The sequence below is a fragment of the Phyllobates terribilis genome, unplaced genomic scaffold (genome assembly GCF_046119375.1).
Source record: "Phyllobates terribilis strain yellow unplaced genomic scaffold, ASM4611937v1 Scaffold_2__4_contigs__length_985480577, whole genome shotgun sequence".
NCBI lineage: Eukaryota > Metazoa > Chordata > Amphibia > Anura > Dendrobatidae > Phyllobates > Phyllobates terribilis.
The window spans coordinates 256059899-256076836 of NW_027362762.1; positions in this window are offsets into that span (position 1 = coordinate 256059899).

Genomic DNA, 16938 nt, shown 5'->3' on the forward strand with positions numbered 1-16938 from the left:
TCTATATCAGACTTGGCGCCACCGTGCTCGTCACAGTCTACTCCGGAATCAGACAGTGTAGGGAGAGGTGCTGCTGAGCTAGGGAGAGATTTGCTTGTTTCTTTGTTAGTGTAGGTATACCACAACATATTCTACACATATCCATCTCAACTAATAGTCCTTCTGAGGACTAATACAGCTGCAGAGATATCAGTGCTAGGCAGGCAGGCAGTGTATGTGGCAAACTGCAGTGCATATAGCAAGAGGGTCCATTCCAGTTCTGTCTGCTGGTGCTTTTACAGATATTTCTAGAAATAGCCCAAGGTATCAGGGGCTAGGAATATTTTTTTTTGGATCTTAATACTGATTATTTGCTGCTCAATTTGCTTGTTGGCACTGCAGAATACAGCCAGATCCTTTCCAAAGTACAGAGCTAAAAATCCATCTATTTAAAACTGCGGTTTGTCTGTCACATGGATCACATATAATTGCTCTAAAATTTCTTCCATTTCTAGCCTCCATTGAAATTTTGTTGCAGTCTGTCAGCGAAGTTATTGACACGAGGTCGCTGTTAAAAATAGTTACCTATAGGCCAGCTATTTAAAACTGTGGTTTGTCCTTCACACGGATCACTTATAATTGCCCTGAAAATTCTGCCATTTATGGCCTACATTGAAATTTTGTTGCAGTGTGTCAGCAAACTTATTGACACGAGGGCGCAGTTAAAAATAGTTACCTACAGGCCAGCTATTTAAAAATGTGGTTTGTCCGTCACACGGATCACATATAATTGCACTGAAACTTCTACCATTTCTGGCCTTCATTGAAATTTTGTTGCAGTGTGTCAGTGAAGTTATTGACATGAGGTCGCTGTTAAAAATAGTTAACTACAGGCCAGCTATTTAAAACTGTTGTTTTCTGTCACAAGTGTCACATATCACTGCAGTTCAAATCCAGCCATTTGTACTGAACGTGGAAAATATTGTCCTCCATTGAAAATGGGCAAGGCGCATGGCAAGGGACGGGGAACTGGACGTGATGGTGATGATGGTGCATGCAGAGGACGAGGCCGAGGCCGTGGGCTAGCTGAAATTGTGCCACAACAAACACCAACATCTTCTCGCTCGACCTTCCTGTCCCAGTTAATAGGGGACGCCAGAACACCACTATTAAACACAGAGCATTGTGAAAAGGTTATTGGTTGGATTGCAGATAATGCTTCGAGTAACTTAGCCACCACCACCACTGCCCTGTCTTCCACACAGTGAAGTTTCAGTAGCCGTGAGTTTGGACCGCATATTCCTCAGCCTGATCCTCCTTCCTCCCACCATGCCGAGTGCCCAGAGACAACTGATCCCACACTTGGACACTCTGAAGAGCTGTTCACTTTTTCAATTATAGATTCTGGCCTGTCGTCCGGTCCACTTGAAGCGAAGCAAGAGGAGATCGCATGTAGCAATGCCCAAATATTTAAGCAGCCATGGTCACACGAAGGCGACGGTGGGAAATTGTCACAAGAGGTGGACGATGAAGAGACACAATTGCCAGAAAGTCAGGAGGAGGACCATAGTGCGGAAGTGGAAGACAATGTGGTGGATGATATAGTAACTGACCCCTCCTGGCAGGGGGACATGCAGAGTAAGGACAGCAACACACAGGGGGAGGTAGGAGGAAGGCGTAGCACCACAACAGGTAGGAAGAAGCAGTGTGCAGCCCACGGACAGAAGGCGGGCAACCGTTCCCCGTATCATCTACACGACTGAAGTTGCCAGTACAACTGTTAGGTCTTCCCGAGTCTGGTTGTTTTTTAAAGACTCTGCCGATAACCCCAAAAAGGCCTTTTGCACCACCTGCCAGGCCAGCATCAGAAGGGTTAGAAAAACTACCAGCCTGACCACCACCAGCATGATCAGGCACATGGCAGCAAAGCACCTCACTAAGTGGGCAGAACTCCAGGGTCCAGAAACAGTGTCTGCGAGTGGCACCACTGCTTCTTCCGCTGTTGTGCGTGCAAGCCAATCCTCTGTCCATGGCGCATGTGAAGATGCCTCCTGCCCTGCATCTGTCATTGCATACTCTCAACTAGCACCACCAGTAAGCACGTCCACATCCTTGTCCCAGTGAAGCATTCAGTTGTCCCTAACACAGTCCTGGGAATGCAAGGACAAATACGCAGCCAACTCCCCACAGGTAACACTACTAAATTCACACAATTTGCGACTGGTTGCACTCGAAATGTTGCCTTTTAAGCTCGTGGAGATAGAAGCTTTCCGCAACCTGGTGCAGCGGCCGTCCCTCAGTACTCAGTCCCCAGTCGCCACTATTTCTCCCAGTGTGCCATCCCCATATTACACGAGCACGTGTCCCACAACATTAGCCATGCTCTCAACAATGCAGTAACTGGGAAAGTCCACCTAACCATGAACACATGGACAAGTGCTTGTGGGCAGGGATGGTACATCTCGCTGATGGCACACTGGGTTAACATAGTGGAAGCTGGGACCCAGTCGGACCTTGGGACGGAACACGTCTTCCCGATGCCTACGATTGCGGGCCCTATATTAATCAGGGTTGCCTCCACATTCTACAGCTACTGCACCTCCTTCTCCTCTTCAGCATCCATCTCCGAAAGGGCCACATCAGTCACAAGCTGGAAGCACTGCTGCACTGCCTCGGCCAAGCATCAACAGACTGTCCTGAAGCTAATATGCTTAGGTGACAAACCACACAACGCTGAGGAGTTGTGGACAGCTCTGAAAGAGCAGGAATATCTGTGGCTGATACTGCTGAACCTGCAGCCAGGCATGGTCGTGTGTGACAATGGCCGGAACCTGGTGGTGGCTCTAAGGTGAGGTGAGCTCACACACATACCATGCCTGGCCCATGTGCTTAAGCTCATGGTTCAGCGGTTTCTCAAAACCTACCAGGAGCTTCCAGATATGCTTGTCAAAGTGCGCCGCCTGTGTGTCCCTTTTAGAAAGTCACCTACAGCTTCCGCCACCCTTGCCATGTTTCAGCAGTGTTTGCAGCTTCCGGCTCACCGACTGGTGTGCGATGTCCCCACGCATTGGAACTCTAAATTGCAGATGTTGGGAAGGATTTGTGAGCAGAAGAGGGCAGTTGTTGACTACCAGCATCAACAAGGCAGTTGGTATTCAGTTCAAACTCCACACATAAGACCTCAGGAGTAGACAAGGATGTCAGACATATGTACCATCCTCCAAAACTTTGAGGACTCCACCAAGATGGTAAGCGACGATGACGCCATAATTAGCGTCACCATCCCGCTTCTATTTCTTCTGTAATGCTATCTGCTCACAATCAAAGAGGATGCATTGCACGCGGAGCACAATGAGATGGAGCAAGGAACCATAAAGGGTGATTCCACACAGCCCAGCCGCAACTCATCCCAATGTGGATTGGGTGAAAATGAGGAAGAGGAGGAGGAGCTAGTTTCATGCTCTACAGACAGTACTACCTGCACAACTGTCATACCGTTTGCTCAGCGTGAATGGCCTGAGGACAGGGAGGAAGAGGAGATCATGGTCAGTCGTTCTCTTGGTGAGGACACGGAAGTCTTGCCTGTCAGCAGTCTGACACGCATGGCTGAGTTTATGTTACTCTCCCTTTCCCGCGACCCTCATGTTCTCCAAATTTTGGGTGGCAATCATTACTGGTTGGTGACACTTCTAGACCCACGCTAAAAGGAGAACTTTCTATCTCTTATTCCCGAGACGGACAAGTCTACTGAAATGATGCAGTACCAGAAGGCCCTTATTGCGGAATTATTAAAAAAATTCTCATCAGAAAACGCTGGCGGCAGAGGTCACAGTTCATTGTATTACCAAGGAGTACAGGCGAGAGAGACACAACTCCTATCCAGAAGAGGCAGGGGAACACTGTCAAAGTTCTGGGACAGTTTTATCAGACCCTCCCATCTTACAGGCCCTGAGGGGTGGAGTATTCTCGCAAGGAGTGCAAAGTTTGGGAAGATGGTGAGGGAGTACCTTGCCTGCCGTATCAATGTCCTCGGTGATTCCTCTGTGCCTTATAATTACTGGGCATCCAAGCTGGACACGTGGAATGAACTGGCTCTCTATGCCTTGGAGGTCCTGGCCTGCCCTGCTACTAGTGTTTTATCAGAGCTGTTTTTTAGTGCCGCCGGTGGAATTATAACCGATAGAGACATCCGCCTGTCAACTGAAAATGCTGACAGGCTGACTCTTATAAAAATGAACAAGGGCTGGATTGGGCCAGACTTCTCAACACCACTGAATGATAGCAGCGCAACCTAAACTTAAAACAGTGTCTTTTTTTGGGAGGTCTAATTCTATTCCCATGCATCTCTGTCTTCACACCCAGATATGGGTATATGCTTCCTGATTTTGTCTATTTGCTCTTGTTATCCTCCTTCTCCTCATCCTCCATCACCATATCATTCACCACCTTATCTACCATATCACCTCATCTACGTGTCTTGCAAGGGGCATTGGAGTTCCTCCAAATTTTTGGCAGCTTTTGCATTCACTGCATAGGCCAATACTATGGGAGATCCATTTCCTAATAATGGGAACATTGTATCTAGGAGGCTCTCCAACCTCTACATCTCTTACAACGGGCATTGGAGTGCCTCCAAAGTTTTGGCAGCTTTTGCATTCACTGCATAGGCAAACACTATGGGAGACCCACTTCCTAATAATGGGAACATTGTTTTAAGAGTCTCTCTGACCTCTACGTCTCTTCCAAGGGGCATTGGAGTGCCTCCAAATTTTTGGCAGCTTTTGCATTCACTGCATAGGCAAACACTATGGGAGACCCACTTCCTAATAATGGGAACATTGTTTTTAGGAGGCTCTCTGACCTATACGTCTCTTGCAAAGGGCATTGGAGTGCCTCCTTATTTTTGGCAGCCCTTGCAGTCACTGCATATGCAATAACAGTATAGGAGACCCACTCGTTAATAATGGGAACAACAAAGCATAGCCGGCTGATAGCTCTCTAACAATAGCGAGGGCCGACTGCTGGCCCTTTAAGAATAGAAAGGGCCACCTGATGGCGCTATAAAAATAGTATTTGTGACTTTCAGAGTCCCTTTATCATAAATGAAACAGGTTGTGTCGGATGATGTGTCACACACCACATGGCCAGATAAAGTTGTAAAATTTTAAAATGACATTTCCCGGTGAATGCATTTGTCTTGATTGAAAGCAATGCAAAAGTGCAAAACCGCATCAAAAACGCTACGTGTGAACATAGCCCAAAGTGTGGAGTAGCATTTTTGTTTTTGTATATTTATTTTGTCTTATATGCAAGTTATTACCCTGGAAAGAATGTTCCTTAACTTATTTCCCAGGAAAATCCATTTTGGTTTCGTTTTTGTATGTTTTATTGTGAGACAGTAAAAGTGGCGTAATACCTCTGACAACGTTGTTGACAGCAGTGACCTCAGAGTCAGAAATTATTTCAGGGGTCTTCCCATGCTTTTCCCAAGTCATTTCAGCACTGTTTCCAACGATTTGGGCAATTTTTAGGTCCTCTGCAGACCGCCGGGAGGAACCGCCTGAAAAATGCTTGAGTTTCCCATCCCAAAGACTTACATTGGGCTTGTTGCTCGGGTCGAGCCTCCGAGCATTCCAATTTGCTCGACCCGAGCATTTAGCACCCAAGCATTTTAGTGCTCGCCCATCACTATTGTTGGGTTCTTCAATGAGGTCCAAGCCCATGCTGTGTTGGTGGCTCGGTAAAATTTATTCTAGTTTCCTCTGTCCCCTCCCTCCAACCACAAACAAAGAGAGGAGATGATTATCCTCTTCACCTGCTGACTGTTGCTCGCCTATCATCTCTTCTCCTCCATTTCTCCCTCGGTTCTTGCACCTTCACTAACAGTTTGTCTGGTAACACCAGCCCCCCTCGGTCGCAGTAATCCACCCTCCCTTGGCACCCGCCTGTGTGATGACAGTCTGGAACTTTGAGAAATTGTTATCCCTTCTGTATCTTCCTCTTCTTCTGGGACCACCACCTCCTACCTCAGGCTATGCAAAGTCTGCTCCAGCATGTTCATGATCGGAATAGTGATGCTGATGACAGCATCGTCAGCGCTAACCATCTAAGTAGCCATTTCAAAAATGTGCAGAAGGGTGCAGAGGTCCTTAATCTGTGCCCACTCCATACACGTGATTTGCCCCACGTTCGTACTATGTTGGCCCAGGCAATACGACATGACATACTGCATCAGGGATCGATGCTGCTACCACAGTCGCTGCAATATGTGCAGAGTAAAATTCCACCGTGTTGACACATCGCATATCAACCTGTTAACTGGCATTGACAAAGACCTCTGTATCGATGCAAGACCTGAGGGGTGTGAGTGGCACAAGTGAGCACGCAGCTTCTGTACTTTCTGTACCACCAGCTTGAGGATGTGAGCCATGCAAGGCACGTGTGTGAGCTTGCCTCGCCCCTGGCTCCAGGTTCAGCGGAGACAGCCATTGCTCAAACTTAGCCTGGAGAGCTGCCCACAACTTTTCAGCTGTATGACTGTGATCTCCAAGGCATATTAATTCTAACACTGCCTGATTGCGGTGCACAGTACGGAGGTGGTGTGGATTTACTCTGTACTGTTGGAACACGTGTCTCATTAAGGCTGAGGTTGAGAGCGCAGTTGGAGGCCCTAGAGGAAGTAGAGAAGGCAGAAGCATTGGAGGAAGTGTGGGATACAGAGGTTTCTTCTACAAGCCTTGGGGTTTCCAAACTTGAGGAGCAACCCCTTCCCTGCCTGCCCCCACAGGCAGCAGAGTCACCCAGTGCCCAGTCAGCGAGATGTAAAGCCTTTGGACATGCTTACTCGTCCAGGTGTCCGTGGTGAAATGCACCCTGGCAGACATAGATTTAGTCAAGGAATGGGTGATGTTGTCTGCGACATGCTGGTGTAGCTCAGGGACAGCTTTCTTAGAGAAGTAATGATGACAGGGAAACTGCGACGGCCATTAGCTTTCAGAAACTCTCTGTATCTTCTAGGCGGAAAGGCAGCATTTCCGTGACCAACAGATTGGAGAATGTGGAGTTCAACCTTTTAGCTTTGTTATGTGTAGGAGGAAACAATCTTTTACGTGATCACAACTGGGTGACCAAGTGCCGGCTGCAGTGCTGAGAGAGGGAAGAGTATGGTGATCTGGACAAACTGCTGGACCGTGAGTGAGGTGCAGGCGGAGATGTTATGGTGGATAGAGAAAGATGTGGTGTGCTCATTCTCTGAGATCAGTCAAACCAGCAGGCATATCCACTTCCGCTACAGCTGAAGGGCTCTCACTCAGTCTGACTGGAGTGGGTAAAGAGACCTGCATGACAGTACCTTGCACGGTAAGAGAGGAGGAGAAAGAAGCAGCAGATGCGGTTGATGGGCTGGCTGATGGTTGTTGAGGTCCGCTGGTCTGCATTTTATCGCAGGAAGATTGCCAGAGTAACGCATGTTGATTGCAGATGTAAAGGTTCATGCATGTAGCAGTCAAATTATTGCATCTTTTCTTTCTACTACCGGCCAACTTTTCTTGCAAATTTGGCAGGTAATGGGAGTTGGCTTATCCTTTGCGGTTTCAAAAAAGGCCCTGGCTAGGCAACCCTTGCCACCTCTGCCTGTTGCAGACCCAAGACCACTGTTGGCCACAGCCACAGTTGTGACTAAGGATGCAGTGCTCATCATGGTTGCATCACTCCATGTCTACGCTGTAGGGTGCAACATAACCTCCTTGTCTTCCTCCTCCTCCACCCCCTCAGATGAGCTAGTCAGCTGCGTGACTCTGGGTTCACAAAAAGTGGGATCCAAAACCTTATCTTCATCCAATGTGTTATGCCATTCCTCGTCCTCAGAGTCACCCTCCTCCTCTTCTTGCCCTGACAGCACAATACAGTCCGTGTGAGCCTCAGATATCTGAGTCTCATCAGGATCACCTGCCCCCTGGGAATTAACATCTGGTGACAATGGTCAGGAAGCTGCACGGACCTTACTTCGTCCTGCCCCTGCTTTCCGCCTCTTGGCTATGTGAATCTTTGGAGTACAATTCTGATGCCCATGGCATTGAATGTGTGAACAGTTCTGAAAACTCATCCATCTGTGGTTTCCTACAGTCAGTTTGGAGCTTGGAGAGTTATGACGAGGGGGGAAGCAAGAGTAATTGGGGTGCCACCTCTGTGGACTGTACTGTGTATGGTGTTGAGGTAGAGGAAGAGGAGGAGAGGCCACTTGAAGCAGCGCTCACCATCCACTGGAGCACATGCTCTTTCTGGCCTTCGTCAACAAGGCTTATCCCTGTGCGGCTGCCAAAGAAAGGGAGTGGAGTAGCCCATCCAGTAACAGAAGTTGTCAGTTGTCTTTGGATAGGACGTAATAGTGTTGGTTTACTAGTGCTTTCACTAACATTACCACCTACCCCACATATACCTTGAACACCAAGCCTATTCCCCCTTCCACCACAACCTCTTTTTTCTCACTCATGTTGCTCAGATAGTGTGGTAGGAGTACGCTATTAGCAACAAAAAATTAGATTTAATACTCTGCACCAGCTCTGCACACAGCTTAATTTCAGCGACACTAAATGACAAGGTGAGATATGGCTTGCTGTATCACGTTAGTAACAGAAGAAAATATTTTTTTAGTGTGGAAGAGACCTTTATAACAGAGAAAATACACTCCAAGCAATTTCAAACTGAGATGTCCCCTACTGTATCACGTTAGTAACAGAAGAAAGTTTTTTTTTTTACTGTGGATGAGGTCTGTATTACATAGAAGATATGCTCCTAACAATTTCAAGCTCAGATCTAGCTTGCTGTATCAAGTTTGTAAAAAAAAATAGATTGTTTTACTCTGCATACAACTGAATTTCACCGCCATAAAATGACAAGGTTGGCTATGGCTTGCTGTATCACGTTAGCAACTGAAAAAGATAGATTTTTAAAGGTGTAGTCGTGCATGGAGCACAATAGAAGCAGTGCACAACAGACTTCTATGAAGTGTGCCCTGCTGTCTTTGCCTGGACCTCACTAATGGCACAAGAAAAAAACCTGCTGGAAGGTCGATTTCACAGCCACACAGGACACTAGAAACCTAAACTATCTGACTTACAAGCAACCGCCTAACTAACTAGCAAAAATCTCTCAGTATCCAGGAACAGCGTCAGGAGAATCCTCTCTGTGCTGTTATACTGACAAAATGGCGCTAAAACACCATGTCTGCTCTTTATATATAGAGGGGCATGTAATTTCAGCAGCCAATAGCTCAAGCCCTTGTGTCTGGACATTGTGGTTGGTTCCTGCGCCCTGATAGGCTAGCCACAATTTGCACACAAATAGGGAAAAAAAAAGATTACAAGCACGCTGCTCCTCTGAGCTCTCCCAGTCCCTCCCCTCATCAAACACGTCCTCCGTCGCTTATCATACACCACCACTATCCTAGCCAAAATGCTAAAAATACTTTAGCGGCATTGCAATATTCCCGGCACTTTTACCGAATTTTGATTTTTGCCGATTTTAAGAAAAAATGCTTGTATTTCCAATCACGAATCCGAATGTGCCATATTCGTGCCGAATTTGAAATTGGCGATCATTTTTCGAACATATTCGCTCATCTCTAGTGACAATATGAGAACAGCACCTCCCTACCTTACTGGAAGTTTTGGATTATTATTCACAGATTGAGACTACTACTCTAATTTGCGATGTGCTTCACCACTGCAATAATACGCAACAATCAGATTAGGCCTTTTTCTGTCCCAAGATGGAATGAGTTGTATTCTCTGACATCATATTCTTATGCTGTAAAAGCCTAAAATTGCACTACTTGGCAGGACCTCATCTTTTCTACTGGCTGTGATAGCCCCCCCTGATTGACTTCAACTAAACAATGTGATATAATGGCTGCAGGGCATTATGTGGTAGCTCGCAATGTATTTTTTTTGTAATGTTTGTGAACTGAATAGCAAAGCTTTTGATTTTGTGCAAATTTGAGGAAATTTGACTGGAAGTCTATCTGCAGGTAAAGTAAGTAATAGTAATAATAATAATAATAATAAAGGTAAGTAATATTAGATGAGAGAATTTATTCATTGCGAATCTAAGTTTGTGTTGAATGTTAGGAAATTTGAACAATTTGCAATTTTATTTATATGATTCACCAAAAAATGCCTGCAGTGAAGATAGGTCATTGGAATTTATATGTATTTTTATAAATGTGTCATGTCTAAGTCCCATGTCTTTCACTGTCTCCCAAATGTTTAATGATCCCTGTGAAATGTAAATGTATCTGTCATCCTGCTTGGGGAAAAACAATTAGCACATGACTTCCACCTCACACATCACCTTTACTTTGTAAATTCAGAGGGCAGTCTAGTGGGAGCATATAGCTACTACCTCAAATAAGTGACATCCTGGTCATCCCGTGATTGTAACATATTTCAGGCAAGAGTCATATCTCTTGTGTAATATATCAGACATCATAATTAAAAGGGGTTGGCGACGGTGTGTATGAGTAATGGAGGAGCCTCCCCTGGGTGGACTTAGGGAAGAGAGTGATGTTCCATACCATTCCCAAGGATGGACTGTATATAATAAATGGATTATCTCCCTTATGTTGACACCAGTTAGGAACTTAAGCCAGTTTGACTTGTGCACATTCTAACCCATATCCATGGGAGCAGAAAAGGACTTTCTTACAGAGAACTGCTAAATATAGAATTTTCCTGTTTTTTTCATCTTTTACTTATATGACTATTTTTGCACATTTTGTGTATGTCTGTTATTTTCCTCCTTTTTATACACACTAAGCATTGTACCTTTTGTGTATTAAAGCCTAAAACTTTAATAGCTTTACCTTGCTGCCCTAAAGATCCTAAGTGTTTCTGTAAAGACTAAGTGGTTGTTTGTGCATGTGATCAATGTATGGCCTGCGGGTTGCGAGTACATTGGGTACATGACCTTGGGATTTATCGTCCTTTCGGTAAATGGTGGCAGCATTGAGTGTCTTGGATGTGTGCACTGACTGAGGGTAGGTTTTGTGCTTAATAAGTAGCCTGAGGAAGGGGTGAGTGTGAGATTGATCTGTAAATTGATTTGGATCCCTTACAGTCTGTGCATCTCCCCTACTCTGGAACTCTCTACCCCAACACATCAGACTCTCAACTACCGTGGAAACCTTCAAAAGGAACCTGAAGACCCACCTCTTCCGACAAGACTACAACCTGCAGTAACCCTGACTCCACCATACCGCTGCATGACCAGCTCTACCCTCACCTACTGTATCCTCACCCATCCTTTGTAGATTGTGAGCCTTCACGGGCAGGGTCCTCCCTCCCCCTGTACCAGTCGCTGACTCATTTTTGTTCAAATTATTGTACTTGTTGTTTGCTATGTATACCCCTTTTAAACATGTAAAGTGTCATGGAATTAATGGAGCTATAATAATAATAAATAATAATAATAATAGTCCCCTATCCCACATTACGGAGTAGGCTGAGAGAAGGCCTTACCATGACAATGCCCATCACTATTTTACATATTGCAAAAGATTGCATCATCCAAAGAACACTCATGTGATCTCAGATACATTTGAGCTTCCCTATGCTGCTTTGCAGAGATCACTTTACATGGTGTCGCGCACTCAAATAGGAATGACTATCATAGCCAGTATAATAGTCTATGCTTGGAATGCAGCAGTCATTTTAGAGTGATTTTGGATAGTGAGAGGATGTCACAGCTCATATCTCAACAATAGAAATAGTTATAGAAAGCCCTGAAACATTGGATAAATACTCCAGTGTGTGTTATACAACTGCAGCACTATAGAAGATGAGTGCATTCTGTCATAAATGCAGAGATTTAATTGCTTGTAGGAGAGATTAATAGGAGAGGTGCCAGCAGCAATGCCAGAGTCATTGATCAGTGATATAGTGTAGAAAAAATGACAGCTTGTCCTGTTACATTTGAATTACTCATTTTGTTCTTAAGTCTTTATGCACTAGAAAGCAGAAAGCAAACAATATTTTTCGAAGAAAAAAAAAATCTGAAAGTAGTGTCAGTGAAATAGTGTCCTTGTCACAATTGAGCAATTGTACTGATTTTCCTGCATTTTTTTGTTTCCATCTTTTTAAGTAGGAATGGGAATAGTTTTTAAAAATATATCAAATATTAAATTTATAGCAAAAAATTATAAAAAAAAATCCACAGAAACAACTGTGTATGTCTGGTTTTCTGCAAAAGTTTTACTAATAAAATTTGATATCGATATACATCACAATTAGTGATGAGCGAACGTGCTCGTGACTGCTTGGTACTCGCCTGAGCATCACAGTGCTCGACAACCTGGGCGCTCGGTGAATATTTCCGGGTTGTTCGGGCGGGAACTAGGGTCCCCACCCTGCATGTTTGGCTCTCTTTAGAAAGCGAATAAACAAGCACGGATCGCTTGCCACGCATTGTAATGCCGTAGCCATGTTGGTTGTGGGCATTACAGTGATTGGCTGGCCACAGCGTCATTAGGTCTATATAAGACCTGGCGCTGCTATGCTCGTCACAGTCTTCCCTGGAATCAGGCAGAGTAGGGAGAGCTGCTGCTGAGTCAGGGAGAAATTTGCTTGCTTAGAATTAGTATAGGTATTCCACAACATATATCTATATATCCATCTGAACTAACAGTCCTGAGGACTAATCCAGGTGCATATTTTCAGTGGTGAAGGTGATAGCAGGAGTTAGGCAGGCAGGCAGTGTATGTGGCAGACTACAGTGCATATACTGCAAGAGGGTCCATAGCACGTTCCTGCTACTGCTGTTCTTACAGATATTTGTAGACAAACAGTACAGACCAAATGTTTGGGCACACCTTCTCATTTAAAGATTTTTCTCTATTTTCATGACTATGAAAATTGTACACTGCTTTGCACACTCTTGGCATTGAGTGAGCATCAAGAGGTAGTCACCGGAAATGGTTTTCACATCACAGGTGTGCCCTGTCAGGTTTAATAAGTGGGATTTCTTGCCTTATAAATGGGGTTGGGACCATCAGTTGTGTTGTGCAGAAGTCGGGTAGATACACAGCTGATAGTCCTATTGAATAGACTGTTAGAATTTGTATTATGGCAAGAAAAAAACAGCTAAGTAAAGAAAAACTAGTGGCTATCATTACTTTAAGAAATGAAGGGCAGTCAGTCCGAAAAATTGGGAAAACTTTGAAAGTGTCCCCAAGTGCAGTTGCAAAAACCATCAAGCGCTACAAAGAAACTGGCTCACATGAGGAACGCCCCTGGAAAGGAAGACCAAGAGTCACCTCTGCTTCTGAGGATAAGTTTATCCGAGTCACCAGCCTCAGAAATCGCAGGTAAACAGCAGCTCAGATTAGAGACCAGGTCAATGCCACACAGAGTTCTAGCAGCAGACACATCTCTACAACAACTGTTAAGAGGAGACTTTGTGCAGCAGGCCTTCATGGTAAAATAGCTGCTAGGAAACCACTGGTAAGGACAGGCAACAAGCAGAAGAGACTTGTTTGGGCTAAAGAACGCAAGGAATGGAAATTAGACCAGTGGAAATCTGTGCTTTGGTCTGATGAGTCCAAATTTGAGATCTTTGGTTCTAACCACCGTGTCTTTGTGTGACGCAGAAAAGGTAAACGGATGGACTCTACATGCCTGGTTCCCTCCGTGAAGAATGGAGGAGGAGGTGTGATGGTGTGGGGGTGCTTTGCTGGTGACACTGTTGGGGATTTATTCAAAATTGAAGGCATACTGAACCAGCATGGCTACCACAGCATCTTGCAGCGGCATGCTATTCCATCCGGTTTGCGTTTAGTTGGACCATCATTTATTTTTCAACAGGACAATGACCCCTAACACACCTCCAGGCTGTGTAAGGGCTATTTGAGCAAGAAGGAGAGTGATGGGGTGCTACGCCAGATGACCTGGCCTCCACAGTCACCAGACCTGAACCCAATCGAGATGGTTTGGGGTGAGCTGGACTGCAGAGTGAAGGCAAAAGGGCCACAAGTGCCTAAGCATCTCTGGGAACTCCTTCAAGATTGTTGGAAGACCATTTCCGGTGACTGCCACTTGAAGCTCATCAAGAGAATACCAAGACTGTGCAAAGCAGTCATCAAAGCAAAAGGTGGCTACTTTGAAGAACCTAGAATATAAGACATATTTTCAGTTGTTTCACGCTTTTTTGTTAAGTATATAATTCCACATGTGTTAATTCACAGTTTTGATGCCTACAGTGTTAATGTACAATTTTCATAGTTATGAAAATGCAGAAAAATCTATAAATGAGAAGGTGTGTCCAAACTTTTGGTCTGTATTGTAGCTACCAGATATTTTTTTTTATCTTAATCTTGGTTATTTGCTTAAAAACCAAGGTAGGCAGGGTATGTTACAGACTGCAGTCCATGATACAGCACAAGATGGTCCATTGCATGTTCAACTTCTGGGTGATTCTGCTGTGACAAATATTTGTAGACATAGCCCCAGGTATCAGGGGCCAGGGATATTTTTTTTTTCTTAATCCTGGCTATTTGCTTAAAAAGCAATCCAGAGTACACAATTTTTCTGCTCCATTTGCTTGTTAGCACTGCAGAATACAGCCAGATCTGTTCCCTATTTCAGCGATAAAAATCCAGAAATTTGAACTGAACCTGGAAAATATTGGCCTGCTTTTCCATTCTGTTGCAGTGTGTCGGTCAAGCTATTCACACTAAGTCTCTGTATAAAATAATATTAATAAATTACAGGCCTGCTATTAAAAAACGTGATTTTCTGTCAGACATATCACATATAACATTGTTCCAAATCCAGCCATTTCTGCCTTCCATTTCGCTGCAGTATGTCGGTCAAGCTTTTCACACTAGGTCTCTGTGTGGAATAATATTAGTAAATTACAGGCCTGCTATTTAAAACTGTGGTTCTCTGTCAGACATATCACATATAACAGTGTTCCAAAATCAGCCATTTCTGCCTTCCATTTCATTGCAGTGTGTCGGTCAAACTATTCATACTGGGTCTCTGTGAAGAATATATTGGTAAATTACAGGCATGCTATTTAAAACCTTCATTCCCTGTCAAACTGATCACATATAACTGCGTTTCAAAATCTGCAATTTCTAGTGAAAAATACTGTCCTGCTTTTAAAATAGGCAAGTTGCTTTGCAAGGGACGTGGAAGTGGACGTGATGGTGATGGTGCATGCAGAGGCCGAGGCCGTGGGCAAGCTGAAATTGTGCCACAATAAACACCCACATCTTGTCGCCCAACCTTCCTGTCCCAATTAATAGGGGGCCAAAGCACACCACTATTGAACGCAGAGCAATGTCAAAAGGTTGTTGGTTGGATAGCAGATAATGCTTCCAGTCACTTTGCCACCACCACTACCACCCTGTCTTCCACACGGTCAAGTCTTAGTAGCCGTGAGTCTGGAACAGATATTCCTCACCCTGATCCTCCTTCTTCCCATCATGCCTAGTGCCCGGAGACAACTGATCCCACACTTAGAAACTCAGAAGAGGTGTTCAATTTTCCATTTGTAGATTCGGGCCTCTCTACCGCTCAGCTGCAAGCAAGTCAGGAGAACGGGTGTAGCGATGCCCAAATATTTGAGCAGCCACGGTCACATGAAGGCAACGGTGGGAAAGTGCAATTATTGTCGCAAGAGGTGGATGATGATGATAATGAGACACAATTGCCAGAAAGTCAGGAGGAGGACCAGGAAGTGGAAGTGGAAGACGAGGTGGTGGATGATATAGTAACTGATCCAACTTGACAGGGGGACATGCAGAGTGAGGACAGCAGCACACAGTGGGAGGTAGGAGGAAGGCGTAGCACCACAACAGGTAGGAAGAAGCAGTGTGGTGGCCACAGACACAAGGCGGGAAAGCGTTCCCCGTAACACCAACACGACTGAAGTTGCCAATACAACTGTTAGGTCTTCCCGAGACTGGTTGTTTTTAAAGACTGCAGATAACAACAAAAGGCCATTTGCCCCACCTGCCAGGCCAGCATCAGCAGGGGTAGCGAAACTAGCAGCCTGACCACCACCAGCATGATCAGGCACATGGCAGCAAAGCACCATACTAAGTGAGTTGAAACCCAGGGTCCAGAAACAGTGTCTGTGGGTGACACCACTGCTTGTTCCGCTGTTGTGCATTCATGCCAATTCCCTGTACATTGTGCATGCGAAGATGCCTACCGCCCTCAATGTGTCGGTGCACACTCTCAACTAGCACCATCAGCAAGCACGTCCACATCCTTGTCACAGCGCAGCGTTCAGTTGTCTCTACCCCAGTCCTTTGAATGCAAGCGCAAATACGCAGCTAACACCCAACAGGCCACACTACTAAATTCACACATTTTGCTACTGCTTGTGCTCGAAATGTTGCCTAAATGTGTTTAAGCTCGTGAAGATGGAAGCTTTTCCGCAACCGGACAGCGGCGGCCGTCCCTCGGTACTCGGTCCCCAGCCACCACTATTTCTAGTGGTGTGCCATCCCCACATTACAAGAGCACGTGTCCCACAACATTAGCCGTGCTCTCAACAATGCAGTTACTGGGAAAGTCCACCTAACCACGAACATGTGAACAAGTGCTTGTGGGCAGGGACGGTACATCTCTCTGATGGCACACTGGGTTAATATAGTGGAAGCCGGGACCCAGTCGAACCTGGGATGGAACACGTCCTTCCGCCGCCAAGGATTGCGGGCCCTAGGTCAATCAGGGTTTCCCCCACATTCTATAGCTCCTGCACTTCCTCCTCCTCCTCCTTTTCAGCCTCTATCTCCGAAATGTGGCAACAGGCTGTGCTGAAGCCAATATGCTTAGGTGACAAACCACACACTGCTGAAGAGTTGAGGACAGCTCTGAAAGAGCAGGCAGATCTGTGACTGACACCGATGAACCTAGAGCCAGGCATGGTCATGTGTGATAATGGCTGGAACCT